The sequence below is a fragment of the Micrasema longulum genome, unplaced genomic scaffold, assembly GCF_059751315.1.
Source record: "Micrasema longulum isolate JH-2025_06_02 unplaced genomic scaffold, ASM5975131v1 h1tg001317l, whole genome shotgun sequence".
In the NCBI taxonomy this organism is placed as follows: Eukaryota; Metazoa; Arthropoda; class Insecta; order Trichoptera; family Brachycentridae; genus Micrasema; species Micrasema longulum.
The window spans coordinates 440,140-460,323 of record NW_028278504.1 but is presented as its reverse complement, the minus strand read 5'-3'; the positions used below and the strand labels follow the sequence as shown (position 1 = coordinate 460,323).

General features: G+C 32.9%; 1 protein-coding gene across 4 annotated transcripts in view; it reads right to left on the bottom strand.

Moving 5' to 3' along the window:
• The window catches only part of numb (NUMB endocytic adaptor protein), a 65,128-nt gene extending 46,818 nt beyond the window's left edge, over positions 1-18,310 (bottom strand). For 2 of the 4 annotated variants that reach the window (XM_088234997.1, XM_088235000.1), the window contains exon 1: positions 1,492-1,750. The gene's annotated coding sequence lies outside the window, so the exon portion shown is untranslated. The other 2 variants (XM_088234999.1, XM_088234996.1) reach the window with 2 other exon arrangements.
• Between the last annotated feature and the right edge of the window lie 1,874 nt (positions 18,311-20,184).

Sequence of the window (20,184 nt, the reverse complement as noted above, 5' to 3'; positions counted from 1 at the left end):
AATATATTCTTTGTACATTTTCAAGAAACTTTGCTTTACAATTTAATGCTTTAATTTGTACCGCGCGCAGGAAATCATTTTTTGTAGGTAATTTCCCGTAAGGCTCAAGTTCCTCATTTCACGGTGAAGTTTCTCGAAAACGTAATTTTTTTTAAAATTAAAAACATAAATTACGTCACAAGTTCTTTCGAATCAACCAATGACAGAGTTTTGTAATAGATTTCGGGTTTCCGTGAAGCCACCTCACCAATCAGCAGAATTCACTGACGAGAACTTGTGATGTCACGGGCGGAGTAAATTTCAAAATTACTAATCTTATACTTTTAACAATCATAGCGATAATGCGATACATAAATATACATATATTTTTAAAAATTGGCATAGTTTGATGGTTTATTAACAAATATATTTTTTTTTTTAAAACCACCGAATATTTTCATTTAAAAAATTCATCAATCCATGCTATGTTGACGAAAAATAAACCGGAAATCTTTCACAACTCTCTTAACATTGGTTGATTCATATGAACTAGTAAAGGGGTTCGAAGTAATTATGTTTTATCAAAATATTTGAAAATATTTTTTTGTACATATAAAAAAAAAAGCAATATAAATCAATACTCTATTTTCCAATTTCCCGTAGGGCTAAAGTTCCTCATTGGGATATCAATTCTATTTATCATTGCTACCAAATAGCATTTAAAGTGTGTACTATTTGATAGCCATAATTAGAATTGCTATCTTGATTGCTAGAAATGAGAAAAAGTGTGAACCAGATAAATTAGATACATTATTCGAATTTTAAGAATAACCCATTTATGTTTTAAGTTTGTTGGTGAAAAACATTGGTGGAAGTTCTTCGTAATTTATCATAGAAATAAAAGACAAGTGATGCTTATCCACAAAATAACAATGTAAAAAAGGGTCATTCAAACAAAAATGATAAAATATGATTCTTTATCATCAGAGTTTTCGTAAAGATACCGGTCGCGAAACCGGCCACTGGTCATTCCAAATGTGTGGGTATAAATTTCACTCGTCCATAACAAATAGGTTTGGGAGGCAGGAAATGATTTATCATTTAAGCATGTTAGAATATTATGATTCATCTTATTTGAGGCTATTTTAAAGGAAAATTATATCATGATAGAATGCGAAATTTGAATAATGACAAAATGCAATGACTCATTTTTGCCAATAACTTATGCATACATTTACCGTATTTTTCTCAGAACTAATGATGAAGATATTTGAAAATATGTATAAGTTGATAAGTTAAAATTTTAGCATATTTCCTTATTATTCACTCCTTTAGCTTCGAATACATGTTTTGTAGACATCTCTGATCTTGCAGCTAGCCTATTATTACGGCGTATAAAATTTATTTAAAAATAATATTCGCATTTATCGCGACTTCTTTAGCTGAAGAGTAAATTATCGAATAAACATTAGAAATAAGATCAACATTACTGCTAAATATTTAGTTAAATACCAATTACAGCGGATCATTTTTTCCTCGAGTAGTCGGAAGACAGATTTACAGGGGACAAAGAGGACATGTGGCGGAGCACCTGGTCAGGATGGGGACGAGGGGACGGGGAAAGAAGGGGGTATGTACGTTATTTTTTCCCACAGAAACGAAACGAGCGGAAAGGGTGTGAGGAGGAGGCAGGTACTGAGAGCGAGAGGGGAGACAACAACGGTCGCTGCACTTGAGGAATTTGGCGAAACACAAAAAACACCACAGTAAAAACTAATTACTTTTTCTACGATCGCCACAAACACACAACTATTTTTTAGAATTTTAAATATTAGGAGTTTTTTTCCGAATATTGACAGACGCGTCGGACGAACTTTTAACCGATAACAGGCGAGGAGGCGGCTCCTGTCGAACGCGTGGGGACGGGACGCGAACGAGCGCTCCGCGCGTACGCAAAACTACAACTGGAATTAAAAGTTGTTCTGCGCTAGGAGCCTCGGCCAACCGTCACTGGACTACTGGAGGAGGACGCCAGCGCCATCTGGCGAAGGGATACCGTACTCCAACTTCACGCCAGGGGACATGAACTGCTGGTGAACGATCAAATAAGGGCCAATAAGTATTTCTAGGTTATTATGCCGCGGGTTGTTCGCACTCTTCCGACGTTTTGGATCGCATTTTTTTGGTTGGGAGTTGCATTTATATTACCTTACTTATTTTGTATGAGGTTTACATTTCTTAAAGTTGATTTTTTTCCGCTTTTAAGAAACTTCTATTTTCTCTTTCAGTGTTGGGGCAGAAGGGATATTCTACTGCGGGCTAACCAAGAAATTCTCAGCATTTGCTCTTGTGAAGACGAAACCAGCTAAAACTCTTCAAAAGAAGCCGGCCTGCTGACAGTCATCAACAGGTCTTCCGTTCTAAAAAAAGAGCGTTCGGCATTTTGTGTCCTATTTTGGTTTATTTTCTAAGGATCGCATTACAGCGCCCATAATCAGAGATGTTATTTGTGTAGTTGTAGTTATATATGATACATTATGTTTATATTGTACAAATATTTTATTTGACATACTTACTATCATTGGCTGGATTAAGTGATCACTTCACACGCAGTTCAACATTTGTGATACGGTCATGACAGTGGTCATTGGTTTCCGGATGAGTCCCACAAATGTTCGAACAGCGTGTGAAGAGTCCAGAGAGAGTCCTAGATTACTGATTCTGCATTATTTTGTATTATTCAACATATTAAAAATACACATCATAGCATCAACCTAGTTTTCTTCCGTCATCTCCAACTGAGGTAGAAACTCCCTGAATCAACAAGCATAAAATCCTATACATGCACCATTTATTTTGAAAACAATTTTCTGTCCAAAATTCAGTTTTTCGAGATTATTGTGACGAGTGTCGTTCGCACTCTTTACCGACGCGACGTTTCGAATTGCATGGCAGAATCCAACGATCAACCCCTTATTATGAAAGTTAAAATGCAATCGTCGACAGTGAACTCGAACATACGGCAAAATAACCCCGAGAAACTAAATGTTTATCCAAAAGTCCTTGAAAACCAAAAAAAAATCATTTATCTTTCAGTGGTATCAATATACTATACTACATTTTAATAAACAGAATATGCAACTTTTCAAATTTGATACACAAAAGAAATATAATCTTATTAGTACGCGTTTTGTATTAAAAAACAACATTGATCTGCATGACCAGGACAATATGTTGACATAATATTTTGTAAAATATTTATTTTTATTAACTTAAAAATTTTAATGTTTCAAAAAACCAATGGTACCTTACACCTGCCACTAGTACAACAAAGTCACGTGGAACATTTAAACGTGTTTTACTAGTACAGAGAGTAAAACACTATGGTCGTTTTTAAAAATCTCATTTTATGTTTAGCGTTAAGGCATAGATAATAATTTTAAAAAGTCAATAATAAGAATATTTTTTTGAAATAAGAATGAATTTTTTCGCACACTAAATTTTGGATTATGTCCCGATAAAAATATATAATATACATACCTGTTAACCGACGTTTTTTTTCAAATTATGTGTAAAATGGAAAATACAAATAAATACGTGTCTCATCCATTAAGTAAATAAGATGATCTAAATGATCACAGTCTTATGAAGCCCTGATTTATGAAAAAAAGTAGATTCTTTATTTTGCTCCCCTGAAAAAAACCGATTTGCAGATAAGATGTTTTGACCCAATACCATCGATATGTTATTGACGAAGATATTTTGAATGTGTATAAATACCCACATTTTCGTACAGAAATTTCGATTTTGCTTTATAGACAATTAATATTAATTTTTTTGTTGTTGATATTTTTTGATAAAACTCCATAGTTAATGATTATGATAAAATTATAAATAAACTTATCAATGAAACTTCTCGGTTTAGTTTTATTTTTTATTATTTTTTTACTAACGAGCGCTTTCGCCTAAGTAGGCATCTTCAAGATTGGTGAATTGTTTACAACGTTTACAGCTTTTATACTATTTTTAACATATTTTGGAGATAAGATCAAATAAGTATTTTAACAGGGGACAGAAAACATAAATATTTACAACTAGTTTGGAAAACTAGGAAAATTGTTGCATTTGTGTATTTGATGTATTTGTTGTATTTTATTTGACTAACATAAACGGCAAATCTGCCTTTTACAAACATTTATAATACTAACATATTTGGCTTAGTATTTTTTTTTTTTTAAACATAAATTTCCTTATACCCAAGATTTATAAAAAAAAAATAAACCTAAAAATTATACAAGATTTACATTAAAAAAATTAACCTGAAAATTAAACAGCATATTCAGTAGAAATTAAAAATAATAAAACATTCTACAGTAATACAACAATAAAAACATAAGTACTGTTTCATACAGCTGGGCAAAGTGAACACAAAACTGTATATATTATGAAATGCGTGAATAAATAAATATAATTACCATTCACCATCTTTGAAAAAGTTCAAAAGGTTTGTTCTATAGGAACAATACCCTACACTAAATATATCATTATCTATGTTTGTGTCTTAAAATATTTCGTCATTAGTCCATAGGTATGTAAACTTCCCTGTCAAAAATTCAAAGTATTGTGCTAACTTTATATGTTAAAATGTGTATTTTCCACTCTGTTGTATTTCGCCATGTGTTCTTTTCCCACCTTTTAAATAATAAAAGCTTGATCCCAATTTCGGTCCAAAAACTCCCAAAAATGAACTGTTTAGCAAACTAGTTGTAAATATGTATGTTTTTTATTTATTTATTTAACTTTTTGTACATAATGTTATTTGTACATTGGCGGGCTTATTGCCAAATGGCAATTTCTTCCAACCAACCAATAAAATAAAAGTTTTATTTTTATAATTCAAGTTACAGAACATATTCAATATGTTCTGTAAATGTTTTCTGTCCCCTGTTAAAATACTTATTTGATCTTATCACCAAAATATGTCAAAAATAGTATAAAAGCTGTAAACGTTGTAAACAATTCACCAGTCTTGAAGATGCCTACTTAGGCGAAAGCGCTCGTTGGTCAAAAAATAATAAAAAGTAAAACTAAACCGAGAAGTTTCATTGATAAGTTTATTTATAATTTTATCATAATCATTTTAGAGAATTAAAGATAACTATATTAACTTCCCTTTGTAATCGGGTCCCAGATTTCACTTATATATTTTTTTCCAGTTACCTCATTTTACCTCTCCAGAATTCAAGTACACCAGATTTAACATAAATTCAAATAATGTTCACAATTCGGGATAAAAAAAACGGGATAGTTTGTTACACGATTCAAAATAAATATATATTTGGAAAAGTTCTGTCTTAAACATAATTCGTTGTAATATTTTTTTGGATTTTATTACATGTAGTTATTTACATTGAAAGCTTTTTATATTCAGATTGATACGATATCACAAATATGCAACAGTAAAATATATGTACCACAATAAGAAAAAACTAGACGTTAGCGTTAGAAAATCAAAATACTATTTGGAAGAAAAAACATGGTTTTGGTATCCTGACTAAAATCTTAGATACTTTTTAGAGTACAAAAATTATTTTACAAACAGATCGTTTTTATTTCAATTTTTTCAAACTTTTTTCATGTTGGACTTGCCAAAAAAGTCGGGCTCTCGTGTTTGGTTAGAAGTCCCAAAGTTAATTTAGAAAACATTCAACGATTCTACTTAAAAATTGAATAAAAATCAGTATATTCCTGCGGTGCTATTCTGAACCGCTCCCGCGGCCGTAGAAAACACTTCGTGTATTTACATATAAAATACGAGAGATAAAAATGTTTTCTACGGCCGCGAGAGCGTTTGGAATATCACCCCTGGGCTGGTATTCCAAACGCTCTCGCGGCCGTATTATCTCGTGTATTTACATACAAAATACACGAATAAAACTGTTTTCTCGTACCGAATAGACCCCTGGGGATATAAAATTATAATTTATGAACATCGCCAGTAGTATTGCTTATTTTATATTATATATTATCAATTCTTGTCAGCGACATTGTCATTGAAGTCTTTGGAGATATTATAATATATACTAGATCTAATTTAAACTTATAAGGGTTGATTGGATCCCAGCGGCTTCCTTTTGGCCTTAATAGAGATGAGTTTCTTTATCGACCCAACAAACAACCCTTCTCAATCTTACCATACGCATACTGGGGTGAGTTGCGAACAAGGTGACATAAAACACAATATAGAAAGTTATTTTTGTTGCCTACGGCAGGATCTGATAAAATTGGTTAAAAATATGGTTATTATTGTAAATTTATTATAAAAACATCGGAGTAACAAATAAATCATTCATGTCACCGCTCGGCTTTTAAAAACACACAATAAACTTTTTAAGACACAATTTCGTCAAACCACTTAAACCTACAAAAAGTCATCTTTCATATTTATTGGATTTAAAGTATCACACTATCTGCCAATAAATGTTAAGGGAACTAAATTCAAAACCGGGGAGCGGACATAGAATGATAATGAATAACATTATTTAGCACGTTTTTAAATCACGGTTTTAAAATTTGAAAAGAAATGCTTGTTTAAAATGATTTATTTTTTAAATTTCATTAATTAATTATTCTCTCATTAGTTTTGATTTGTATCTCTAAAAAATAATCAAAATTCTAAAAAACATACAAAAAATCTTTATGTACCTACTTATATCTCTCTACATATTTATTTAGTTTCTTCAATAAATTAATTTGTTGATTTGTTCTTTGTTAGTTTTTCTCAATTTGTGTATTGGATAAATATATATATATATAATAATAGGTGCCCAACTTAAGTAGTATTTAGGTGTATAAATTTAAAGATAATGAATTGATACACTGGCTTTTAAAATTCTAAAGTGAAAATATATATATTACATTTGCGTATTCATTTGCAAACGCACCAATTCGTCTTTTTGGCGAGTGTGCACGGTAGTTGGTTAATTGTTGAGTGAAAAACTAGCATTTAAAGGGTTAACTTCAAATGAATAGAAGACCTTTAAGTAGTTCAATCATTATTTCCAGGGGTTTCATCGACGGTAAATCGTTTTTGCAATTAGGAAGAACAAAAGTCTGCGTTGTCTGGCTCTGGAGCATGCATAATGAACAATAGTCAAATTCAAAATCGACGTGATTTGCGGAGCCGAACTTGGCTCTATTTCAACACAAAAATAGGAGTTTTTTCGCGGCGGTCGGCGGTCAACGACCATATAATGTCAACACAAAACCCAGTTCACTATTTTTTAATAGAATAATTCTCTGGTTTGATGGGTTCAAAAAATCGGTTTTTTGTTTTATGCATAAATTGTTTCCTTAATATTTCTAGAATATGTTGGTTGAGTTATTTTTTTTAATTCGAAGCCATTATAAAGATACAGTAGTTAGAAGAGGCAGGTATTCGGATCGCTGGTATAAGTTGTAACTGTACTTGAAACTCCAAACGTGTTTTTCTCAATACTATGTTTTTCAAATTTTCCTCCATCATATCTTGAAAACGACTTGGCCGATTCACTTAAAATTTAGAGGGTAGACTCAGCATACATAGACGCACGGAATGATTTATTATCACCCCAAAATTTAAAATATTTCATTTTTTTTTAACAAAAAGTTGACAAAAAGTACATGAAATTCGATATTTTTGTTCCGAAGTTTGTCAAAAATTCAATTTTCAAAATTTTCTTTTCATAATAGTCCATTCCGTGGATATAAGCTTACAAATTAAAACACCACCAATTTTTTTGTTTCAAATAAGCCAATCAGCTGATTTTGTTGAGGGAGTGAAGGTCCATTTTTTTAAGGGAGGTGGCTTCAGAGCGCTATAACTTTGATTCTTATGAATATTTTTAGCTAAAAGTTTTTATGTATACCGTAAAACGGGGTTAAATTGCATCACTTTTTAATAACTTTTCAGCTATAATGATTTTTTTCATCGAGGAGATGAGTAGTGTTTTTGGCAATAAATGTCATGGTTATATAATATATTTCCTTTACTTTTTTGTGGTTATAAGTATATTTTGTAGTTTCATATACAAGCTATAATTTTTTGAAAAATGATGCAAAGTAAGCCCTAGGGCTCCTTCAGTATCTTAATAGATTCCACATGGACACGGAAATATTAATATTAATATGTTTTGGTAAATTTAGTAAGAAATACTGGTATTATCAAATACATGACAAAATTCAACATACGAAACCACTTTACTCACCTTAGAATGATACACACTGTTGAAGATGTGATAAGAATTACCTATAGAAATTATTCATAAAAACTGCACAACCAACCCAAACCGCTAATCGCTCAGTACTAAAGTACCATATTGAATGGAAAATAACCTTAGGTAAGAGTGAAAAGTGACATCCATTGAATATTTGGAGAAACAATGAGTTATTGTTAGTAGCAATGACAACAGGTGTCTCTAAAAACTTTTTTTTTTTGATGCAATGTTACCCTTGATGGTGCAATTTAACCCCGTTTTACGGTACTCTTAAAACACTTATAAATAAATTATTAAAACTCCAAAGTTCTATCTCTTCATTGGTTCTCACAAAAAATGCTTAAAAATCCAACAGTCAAACCAGAGAACCCCCTTAAAACTAATTATGTTTTAATTTTACTACATATCGCGTGGTATTCTACAATGTCATAAATTTACTAATCCCGAGTCTGCGACACTACCCAAAAGACAACCAGTATCTATTAGTATGCGCGAGTGTTCGACAAACAAACAAATAGGTACATAGATCTGAAATTAAATCGTAATTAAAAATAGAAATTTCATATCGTAACCGTTTAGGTACATTAAGCATACATACATCATCATTGTTCCTTTTCCGCACCTAATGGTGCATAGGGCACTGCATTGGTACACCAATCGCAGCGTATCTTGATCATTTTGTTATTTATTTATTTTTTTTATTTATTTAACTTTTTGTACATAATGTTATATGTACATTGGTGGGCTTATTGCCAAATGGCAATTTCTTCCAACCAATCAATAGAAAATAAAGATAAAAAAGCTAAAAATATATAAAAATATAAATAAACGTATTTGTTTATAAATTATCTTAAATCAAAACTATTACTCAATGGGAAAAACGAAAAAAGACGAACAAGGAAAGGAGAGATTAAGGAAGACGAGGGAGATGTTTCTTCAGACGTGATTTAAACAGAGATAATGTAGTAACATCTTTGATGGTGGATGGGAGATGATTCCACAGTCGAGCCGCATGGACACTATATGAGTTAGAGAAGAAAGAAGAATTGTGGATGGGTATTAAGAGAGTGCCTTAAGAATTAGAACGAAGAGGTAAACCATGAACTGGTAAGCATTGAAATTTTTCACGCAGGTATATAGGAGCGTTAGGACTATAAAGTACATTGAACAGAAGTGAGAGGGAGTGATAGTCTCTCCGCTGTCTATTTTGAGCCATTTCAGTTACCTACGATAATCATATTTCAAATGTGGTCATATTTCCTAAGACCAAAAATGTACCTTATGCATGTATATGTTACATGAAGGTAAGATGATCAGTCTTATGCGTCAGGTGCCAGTCCAGGGACTATGAAATATTCTAGTGTGAAAACACCTTTTAAATAAATATTTCATATCAACCATGTCGGGAATTTAACCCGAGACCTCTCGCATGGTAGGCATACGCGCTGACCATTACACCACGAGTGGAAAAAACGCGAGATTGTTTGACGAAAAATTTAATGAAAAAAAATATATAAATCAATTAATAATATTTATTTTTGATGTCTAAGACATACCTTTGTACCACAAAGAAATAGTCAAATAATAATAAAAAAAATAGCAAATGACCAATGGGAAAAGTTCAGTGGTTTTTATTTTTTTTTATTTGTAATAGACTATCAAACTCAGTAAAATATATTATTTTTATTTATATATCGTATTGTAAATTGTAATCGCTATGATTTTTTTTAAATTTTGATATTTTTCTTCCGAATGCTTGAGTGTACTGTTTACCATATTGATGTGCCATATATATGTATTTTTAAATATTTTTTATAATTATTTTTTATGTTTCTAATCCTATATATGTGGTGATATACTCATGTGTCTGTGTCATATAATTGCTCGTCCCATCTCAACACAGGACTTTTAGTCCCATGGAGTTGGGACTTATTGTCTCAAATAATGTACAATAAACTTATATATATATATATATAGTTGGATAATTTATATAGCGCCATTTTTGTGAAAATCACCTCAAGGGCGCTGTACAATTAATAAATATCCCAGTACGTCTTGCAGCTACAGAGCGCATGGACGGTTGGGATTCTAGTTCCTCGTTTTCAATTAAGATCAATAAAAAATTATAACAGATAGGAGCTAGATTACAGGACGTCTTGCAGCTACAGAGCGCATAGACAGTTAGAAATTTAGCCCCCATTTACACATTTTTAAAATTGACAAATAAATTTAGTGTATTAATGATACTAAAAAAATAAAAAAATAATATGAATAATAAAAAGGAGTAAGATTACAACACGTCTTGCAGCTACTAAGCGCATAGACGATTAGAATTCTAGACCCCATTTATAAAATTTAGGTTGGTATATGAAAGCTAGATAACCAATCATCGTGCAGCTACAAAGCGCATGGGCGAGTGGAATTCTAGCAAAGTTAGAATGATATCAATAAATTTATAAAAAATAGAGCATAGTAGTAAGTTTGTCAAGTGTTCATGCCAAGAACTAAGCAATAAAAAACTAAATAAATAAAGCACTGTATCAACTCCATGGTTAACAAAGGAAGATAGATGTCCGAAGAGAATCTTTTGTAGACAGTAGGTAGATATCGTCACCATGTGGTCCACTAGGCTGCTGGAGAATTTCTGGAAACGCACGTGTGTAGACTGGGGGATTATGCCTATTGTTCCAACGACTGTATGTATTGTATGTAAATAAATAAATAAATATTATTTCGCCTGTGACGTCAGTAGTTATCGTTGGTGGGTTGTTCTGAGCCCGTATTCGGTCACTATTTCGTTTCTCATATATCGATCACACTCTCTAACGCAGTATCAGGCATAGAAGAAACATTCACATTCTATCACTTCACAATATTTTAAATAATCCCACTTTGCATGTTTATCTGAGAGAGCTCTTTCAACCTCTGTCACAACACGGACTATCTCTTCGTTCTAGTAACGAGAGAACCCTTTTAATACCCTTTCATCATTCTTATTTTCTTGCCTCCTCTTTCACACTAGTAGCTGCTCGGTTGTGGAATAATCTACACACTTATGTTAGAGACCCCCCTTCTTTATTTACATTTAAGTCAAGATTGAAATGTCACTATCTAAATATTTAAACCGCTCCTTTATCCTTCTTTTTTCTTTCCCATCCCCTCTCCTCTCTTCATAGTATCGTGTTATTTTTTTATATTTTTTATTTTGTTGATCTTTGTTTTTAATTTTGTATAAAATCGTAAAATTCAATATGTCCATGTACTTGTAATTTTCTCAAACGGAACGGTTTGGGTGGGTATGAAGAAATTGCCTTAAGGCAATATGTCCACCCTTATATGTATATAAAGTTTTAAATAATAAATAAATAACGCAAGCAAAATCGTATTTCGTTTACGCTCATAAAATACGAATGAATTTACGAAACGAATCAGTTACAGAATACGCCCCTGACTGGTGAGTTGGCTACCCGGAAACAGGAAATCTATCAAAACCTCAAAAATATTTTTTTAAATTCATTTTTTTATTTATTTATTTGACTGACTTATGCAGTCCATTCTAACGATGGTAAATGCAATTTCTTATAATAAATACAGGCACTAATAAAATAAAATACAACTAAATAAAATTAATGCTAGGACAAAAAAAAATATTACTACCTCAAGACAAGATCCGGTCTATCTTAGTGATTTTTTTAATCTATAAAGACTTACACCAAAAAAGTCCAGATCTTGTCTCGAGTTTACAATACGACACAACGATTAGGAAGAACTTAGTTCAAAATAGTTATTTTTTTATACATTTTCGAGAAACTTCGCCGTACAATTGAATGTTCTATTTTTTACTGCGTGTAAGAAAACATTTCGTCGTAATCGTAGAAGAACGACGAATGTAATTTTCATCAACTTTACGTGAGAGCGGTTTAAAATTGTTTTTGACACTTTATGTCACAACTTGATAAATAAAAAAGTAAACCATTTGATACTTGAATTAGTTATATATATGTTTTTTTTCAAAACTGGAAAAAAAGCCTTCATAACTTTTTCAATATCAAATATAAAAGAAAGTCAATGTCGCATTTTTCGCACATCCGTCGTTGTTCTGCGATCCCGACGATTTTTACTATCCAATTTCCCGTATCACTGAACTTCCTCATTTCCCACAAAATCCGTGTTACATCTATCCATATTTTAGATTTGATGCATATTTGATGGCTGGCGATTGAAGTGTACTTTAGGTAAAAACGAAATTAAAATTGTTAATATAGCATTAGTTTGATATACACATAAATTATTTATGTATTTAAATTTTTGAGATAAACAGGGTATTATCCTTGGCTCTACCCGACCGAGTTTCTCCGGGGTATGCTTAGCTACAACAGTTTAGAGACTAGAAGGAATGTGTGTTTGACTACACATTTTCATCGAAAATTCTGAGATTATGATGAGAATTGGTTTGTATGTTCCTGATAATTGCCGTAACAGCGTCAGCACAGATTGTTTCATATACCGATGTACAGGACCAACCTTTCGATAGTTATGCCTGTTGGAAGGGCTACCGCTATGCTGAAGAACATCGCTCTGGATGTTGATCTGTTCCAGGTATCCGAAGTGGTTTTCCGAAGCAGGATTCTCCTACTACTTTGATTAGAGTTTCTTTCATGTATTTTTTTCTTTCTTTTTATAATATGTACGTCTTGAATTTTTGTTAGTTATGTATATGTTATTTAGAAATAAATTAATTGAATTGAATAGCATAAATACTCATTTTGGAGCTTACGACAAGCAAAAAATAAGAAAAGTAAAATTTTAAAGTGCGGTCTACATCAAGATTGAGACTTTAAATCAATCCTATAATAATTCACCTACTCACGTACTCGTTTCTGATTTTACTCAACATCTTCCAAATTCACCATTGATTAAAATGACTTACGTAATAATCACGCAATCACCACTAACTTACTTGGGTATAACGCGGGTGGTTGAATTGTTCCCAGCTCTTCTCAAATCAATATTTAAGTTAGTAGTTACATAATAGTTGAATAAATTTAGAAAAATATGATCAAATATTTTTTACGTTTTTCAGGGCCATACCGCGAAATTTCAGGGGACTTTTTTCATGGTGTACTTTTTTTTATTTTGTATTTACTAACGGCCTAAGCTCATTTGCACAGTTTACATACATGTTATTTTAACAAAAAATAATTTATAAATATAGAAAATAATACTTAAGCTAAAGACAGAAGTAATACAATAAATAAAGTAAGACAATAAATTCAAACAAAGGTATGGAGAATAAGTATATGGGCAACACTGGGGTGGTATTAATTTTTAACGCGTATTTACATACTAAATACACGCTAACAGGGTGATCTCTTCGCTCGCAATTCCGTTCAGAATACCAGACCTGGACACATCAAACTCCAGGTGACAGCCCATTAATGAACAGTAAAATATTTACTTCGAAAAATATTTCGATATATATTTTTTTTAATCGCTTTTTTCATTGAAATTAAAAGTAAACGTATTTGACCAACGAAGCAATACGTTCTGATTGTGGACTAGAGAAGGGCTGGGTAGGGGAGGAGTAGGGGTTTGTGTAAATAATTTTAGTCCGTAACATTATGGATTGTCTCCTTTTACAATAAAAAAAATCATTAAAAAAAAATTGAAAAAAATTTTGAATTAAATTTTTTAATTATTTTAAGTTTACCATGAGGAGTGTTCCTCTGTGGCCTAATCAAAAATAACTATCGACGTGCTTAAAAAAATACTAAGCATTTGAGCGATCACAATGAACAATAATGAACATGCTTAAGTTATCGCAGTCATAAGTCAACGCGTGTGTAATCTCTAAGTCAACGCTCGTGTCGGTTTGTTTTCTGTTTTCCTCGTAAATAAATACAGTTAATTGACGAAAAATCGACGTTTACTATAAAAAAATAATACAATATATTGCATTTGCAAAATAGTAAGGAGTATCTAAAACAAAAAAGTAAAAATTAAATTACAATTACTATGGCGACTGCTTTCTTGACATTTGGCTTGCCAACCGCCGCGCCGGCTAAATGCAATAAATAGCATGATAAATAATTGATTAATTAATAAAAATAGCAGTTACGGATTATTTTCCATATTTACACCGGTGAAATTCAAATATGTGATTGCGCAGCAGGATTATACGTTGCGAAACGTAAATATTTTGACATTTAATATTAGGTGTTTATGGATGTTGCATTGTAATCGCGAATACAATAAACAAGCATGGTGAGAAATTGTAATCACGTCGATAGTTATTTGTGATTGAGCTGCTGAAGTTTCGCGGTCTAAGGCCGTGTATATACTCGCAGTTTAGTTATGTGTTTATTATTCGTCTTACGCCTGTCCGCACCCAATGATGCATAGGGCACTGCATTAGTACACCAAATTCAGCGCATATCGTCCGTAACAAGAAGGTATGGTGATCAGCGGATCAGCCTTTCGCTTCACGCGCCAGTTCAGGAACATAAAATATACCACATTTCTAATCAATATTTCGTGTCGACCTCAACTAACATTCTACATTATTCTTGTACTCGTACATATGTTATTTTTATGTTTGTGTACGTATTGTTATCCTTTGTCTTTTCTGGTTTTGTTGTATCTAAGCTCATTGCAATTTGTAAATTATCTCACTTGTTTTCAGCCAATATTGTCATGTTTTGGTAAAAAGCTTCAGTAAAGGGGAAAAATCTAAGCATCGCCTATAGATTGATCAATGTTGGAATTAATTTAGAGACATTAATTTGAACAAATAAACTTAAAGCAGCCAATGACGGATCGTGAGCCCTGTAAATGCCTTGACTTCCATATTCCTTCTCAAAAATGTTTTCCCTCTGTTGCAACAAATTTAGTTTATGTTAAATAGAACCAGAATCATTGACGATTGTTTTCTGATGTCTGGTATCAGGTGAAAATCCTGAAAATCGAAATCGAGAAAAATGTCCGCCTCGTAGTGTAGCGGTTGGCGCCTTCGCCTACCGTGCTTGAAGTCCCGGGTTCGATTCCCGGGAAGGTCGAAATATTTTTGTTTGTTTTTAAGGTTAATTTTAAACGGCATTTCATGCATCATCCTCTCCCCTCATTAATCAGCATAATTCTTAGGAATAATTTAGTTAACTTTATTTTATGCTGACAGAGTCCGTAAGACCTTCAATTTTACTAACAAATCTACAAAGTAAAATCAAGTTTCCTGCATGAAAAATAGAATACGCATACATTTTTCATTCTAACCATGTTCAATTACAGGTTACCGACGAAGATATTTTTAATTCTCATACAAATATACAAATTTTCGTAAATAAATTACGATTTTAATTTATACCTTCTCAATATGTACAGATGTTGACAGCGTCTGTAATCAATATTTTATTGTCCTTGCACTAACTAGCACCGATGATCGAGATATGATGCATTTTATTCAACAGTGTAGTGCCATATGCACTATTATGTGCGGATAAGGGTTTGATAATGATGAAACAATCGTAAGAACGCACAAAAAAACTTTTTTTATACATATTCGATTTCAAAACGAAGATAATAATATTAAGTTATTTATTTAACTTTTTGTACATTATGTTATTTGTACATTGGCGGGCTTATTGCAAAATGGCAATTTCTTCCAACCAACCAATTCAGTTATCATTCGTGATTCAAAATAATTATTTGATAAGAACATGGTTAGGCAAATGTACTTACCTAACGTAATGAGGAAGTTCGGTGGTTTTAAAAATTATATAATATATTTGTTAATAGACTATCAAACTATGCCAAATTTCAAAATATATGTATTTTTATGTATCATATTATCTCTATGATTTTAATAAGTATAAGATTAGTAAATTTTGAAAATTACTCCCCCCGTGACATCACAAGTTCTCGTCGGTAAGTTCTGCTGATTGGTGAATGGCTTCCCGGAAAACCGACATCTATCACAACACTCTATCATTGGTTGATTCGAAAGAACTTGTGAAGTTGTTATGTTTTTAAAAAAAAAAAAAAAAAACTTTTTTTTACATACATTTTCGAGAAACTTCACCGTACAATGAGGAACTTCAGCCCTACCGGAAATTACATACAAAATGTTTTTCTTCGCGCGGTAAAAATTAGAGCATTAAATTGTACAGCAAAGTTTCTTGAAAATGTACAAAATAAATATTTCAATAAAAACGAACTACTTTGAACGACGTCACTGGTTCATATGAATCAACCAACGATAAGAGTTACAGAATATTTTCGGTTTACTTACAGTCAACGGACCAATCGGCAGAAATGACCGAGAAGAAACGAAAGACGTGACACGCTGAGTAATTTCAGAAATACAAAACTTAAAAAAATTATAGCGGTGATAATATAATCTATAAAAATATAATAAAAATTGGCTCAGCTAAATAGTACATCATAGAATTAAGAATAGTCCAGAAGGAGCGTAGAATCATATTTGAATACATCGGACTGTTTAAAAAAAACCCCCAACTATGCCCCACTTTCACCGCGCGCATTCGTGATGTCGCCGCGTAATGTTGCACGATGGGAAAAAATATAATCATAACACAAATGTAAAGTTTAAAAAAAGCAATCTGTTAATTTTTCGAAAATTTTACTGTGCACGCGAAAATATTGATTAACACAACAGAGTAGATAAATAAAGGGTCATTTAATAAGAGTAATTGAATTAATGAACTTTGAACGTAAATTTAAAACAAATTTTATTTTACATAAAACGGATAATTTTATATCATGTAAAATAATATTTGATGTTTGAAAGATAATGTCGGTCAAATGTCCACCACAGAGTTGTTAAATCTGAAGTCCAATTTTCATTAGTTCTCTCATCAGATGAGCAAAGTAGGGTAAAAAAAATTACTACCCTGGCAACACTAGCTAAATGTCCATTTTGATTTCTTTGACAATCTGACAATTTTTAGGTAATGTATTTGCTACGTACACATTCATTTGCTAATTACTGAAATGTAATCCCATCCTGTTTCTTTAAGATCCTAGCAGTATTTCTACACTTTAGTTAATTATAACTTATAGTTGAATTCAAATAGTAGTTGCGTGCTAAGCGACGTCTACAAAGAAACTAATGGGTCAAAACGTAAACTACTCATTTATGAGTAGTTTAGTCGCCTTCTGTTTGGTGCTCGTATGCGGTTTCTGGAATATTCTTAGTTCTATGAAGTCTATTAACAAATAATAGAAAATCAAATAAACAACTGAACTTCCTCTTTTTACTGCGTTTGAAAACATTTTTGTATCGAATTTTCCGCAGCATTGAACTCTCTCGTTAGGTCGTCTTCAGATGACAAGACACACTGCGTAAAATGCGGGAAAAAATATTGATTTCTCAAACTGACAAGTTTTAGAAACACAATAATTGAAACTTTATTCATTTAAAGTTAAGCAACACAGAAACACCGAGGGGGCGGGTACTTTGGACTGAAACCACACAATCTTCAGATTACTTGCTATCTGATTTACCTTCGGTACGTACCTCGGTGAATTATTGAATCACATGAGAATAATCATTAAATACTAGAAGTGTACAAGTTTAACAGGATGTACGTAATAATATAGGTTTACTGTTTACTTGATCCACCGATTGCAATCAATGCAGCTTAAGAAATAATTTACTTTCACAAATTACCCAAGTATTCCGGCCGCCAATTTCATAACCAATTACTGAAACACCAAACAAAATACACTGCATAACATTTCGAGCAACGTCCGCAAAAGTTAAACCTTATTTGATAAAAAACTTAAGACAATTGACACAGTAAATAAGAAATATTTCCGTACTGCGGGAAAATATTCTTAAGGAAGGAAGACACGCGAGGTCATTTGATATTTTTGGCGGAATATATTTATAGGATGAATTAACTTACCTTTGTGCCGATAAATTAAGCGAATGACATGAGTCACAGAAGAATTGCACCCATGATACACAATTCACAAAAGCACTCAATATTTAGATTTATCAGTGATAACAAATTGACATTACGCGAAACAGAACCGCCCGACAAGAAAATATGACGTATAAAAACAGAGTTGCCATACTGCCTGAACAGCAATAAAAAATAATAAATTATTTTACTTCCACTATAAAAGTAGAAACTTTATGTCCATAATATCCGTTTTTGTTTTCATAATGATTTGTACAACGAAGTCCGATATCAAGTCAACAAATCATCTCAGGTGTCAGGATGCCTAAAAGAGATAACATGGAAAAATAAAAACATGCGAGATGACAGCAAAGTTAGAATATATATATGTAATTGTAAGATATATAATACGTGTGAGTCCTTTAGAGTGAGAGTAATAATACCGCCATCGGCTAATAGAGTCGCCCATATTGACAAAAACATTCTTTGATTATCAACTACGATGTTAGCTACATTTAACAGCAACACAACGGGCCGTTGGTACTAAGATTGAGAATTGAAAACGCAAAGCAAATCTGTCCGTTGCGTGTTTGAAGTAACACTAAAAATCAAACTAAAAATATGTAACGCTTTTGTTCTATATAACAGAGCAAAAGGGTTTTTTTTAAGCCGACCGAATTACTACTCTAAGGTGAAACCCATATCTTGACATATTTTGTAGAAAGATGAGCGGACTCCACAAAAACAAAGAACCGCCAAAAATACACGAGATTCAATTCAATTCATTTATCAAAAATAACGTATACGTTAAAAACTAAAATTCAAAACATAATTATAAAAAGACAAAAAATACATAAAAACACTTGTTACGGACGTCGTGTAGACTCAGCAGCCCTTCCTGGGGCCTCTTGAATAGCTAGTGTAGAAGCCTCGGTATATGTAAATATGAAATGCTGCCTCACCAATAAAGACTTTAATTTGGTACCTTCGGGGTGGCTTTCGTTATACCGAGGCCTATAGAATTAGGATTTATTATTAAATTTATAAATATTTTGCATTGCCCTTATTTAGTTAATAATAATATTTTCTTTGTACATGTTTCTTACCGCGTGGTCGGCACTCGAGTGCGGGCGGGTGGCGGGGGGAGGTAGCCTTACACGTGGCGAGAGAGAGATAGACAGGGCGGGCGACAGCGCGCCATCTCTCTCGCGACAGGATTGGTTGGCCTACTCCCGCCTGCCATTGGTCGGCCAATGTCAGCCGCGCGGATTAGTTATGTATAAAACGCAGCAGCGCAAAAAATAAATCAGTGTCAACCTTTTACTCGTGTTTGAATCATCTCCCGCTCTACTCTCCGCCGATACCGACTACGCTACAAGACCTTCGCCTGCCCTTGGATTCGACTTCTGGACTTCTCACTTTACGGATCCCGACCGCGGCGCTCTCTTGAAAATAAAAGTCCTTTTCAGGACTACTAGTCAAATCGGCTTTTCGCTGCAGTGAACCGGTGCCAGTGCTTCGCCTTTTGGTTCCCGCCGCCAGTGAAATTAAGTGTGTGCTTCGTTCTTCGGTTTCCGCTGCCTTACAAACAGCGGAAGGGACGACCTATTGAAGAATGGTGGACCCGCCAACTCGTCGGTAGCGCGTCAGCTACAACACTCTTGTTAAAATAGTATGAGAATCCTGATCTGGAAAACCCCTTCGGATACATACGGAACAGATCAACATCCAGAGCAATGTTGTTTGGCATAGTGGTAGCCCTTTGAACGAGCATAACCATCGGCAGGTTGGTCCTGTATGTTGGAATATGAAACAATCCATGCTGACGCTGTCTTTGGCAATTATCAGGAACATACAAACAAATGCTCATCATAGTCACAGAATTATCGACCACATCGCGCAACAATCAATAAAAATGTATGATCAAATACACATTCCTTTCCTAGTCTTTAAAGAAGGATTCTCAGATCGATTACCGGAAACGTTCTGCGTGACCAGGTCAAAAATGACACTATACGGAAAACGAGTGA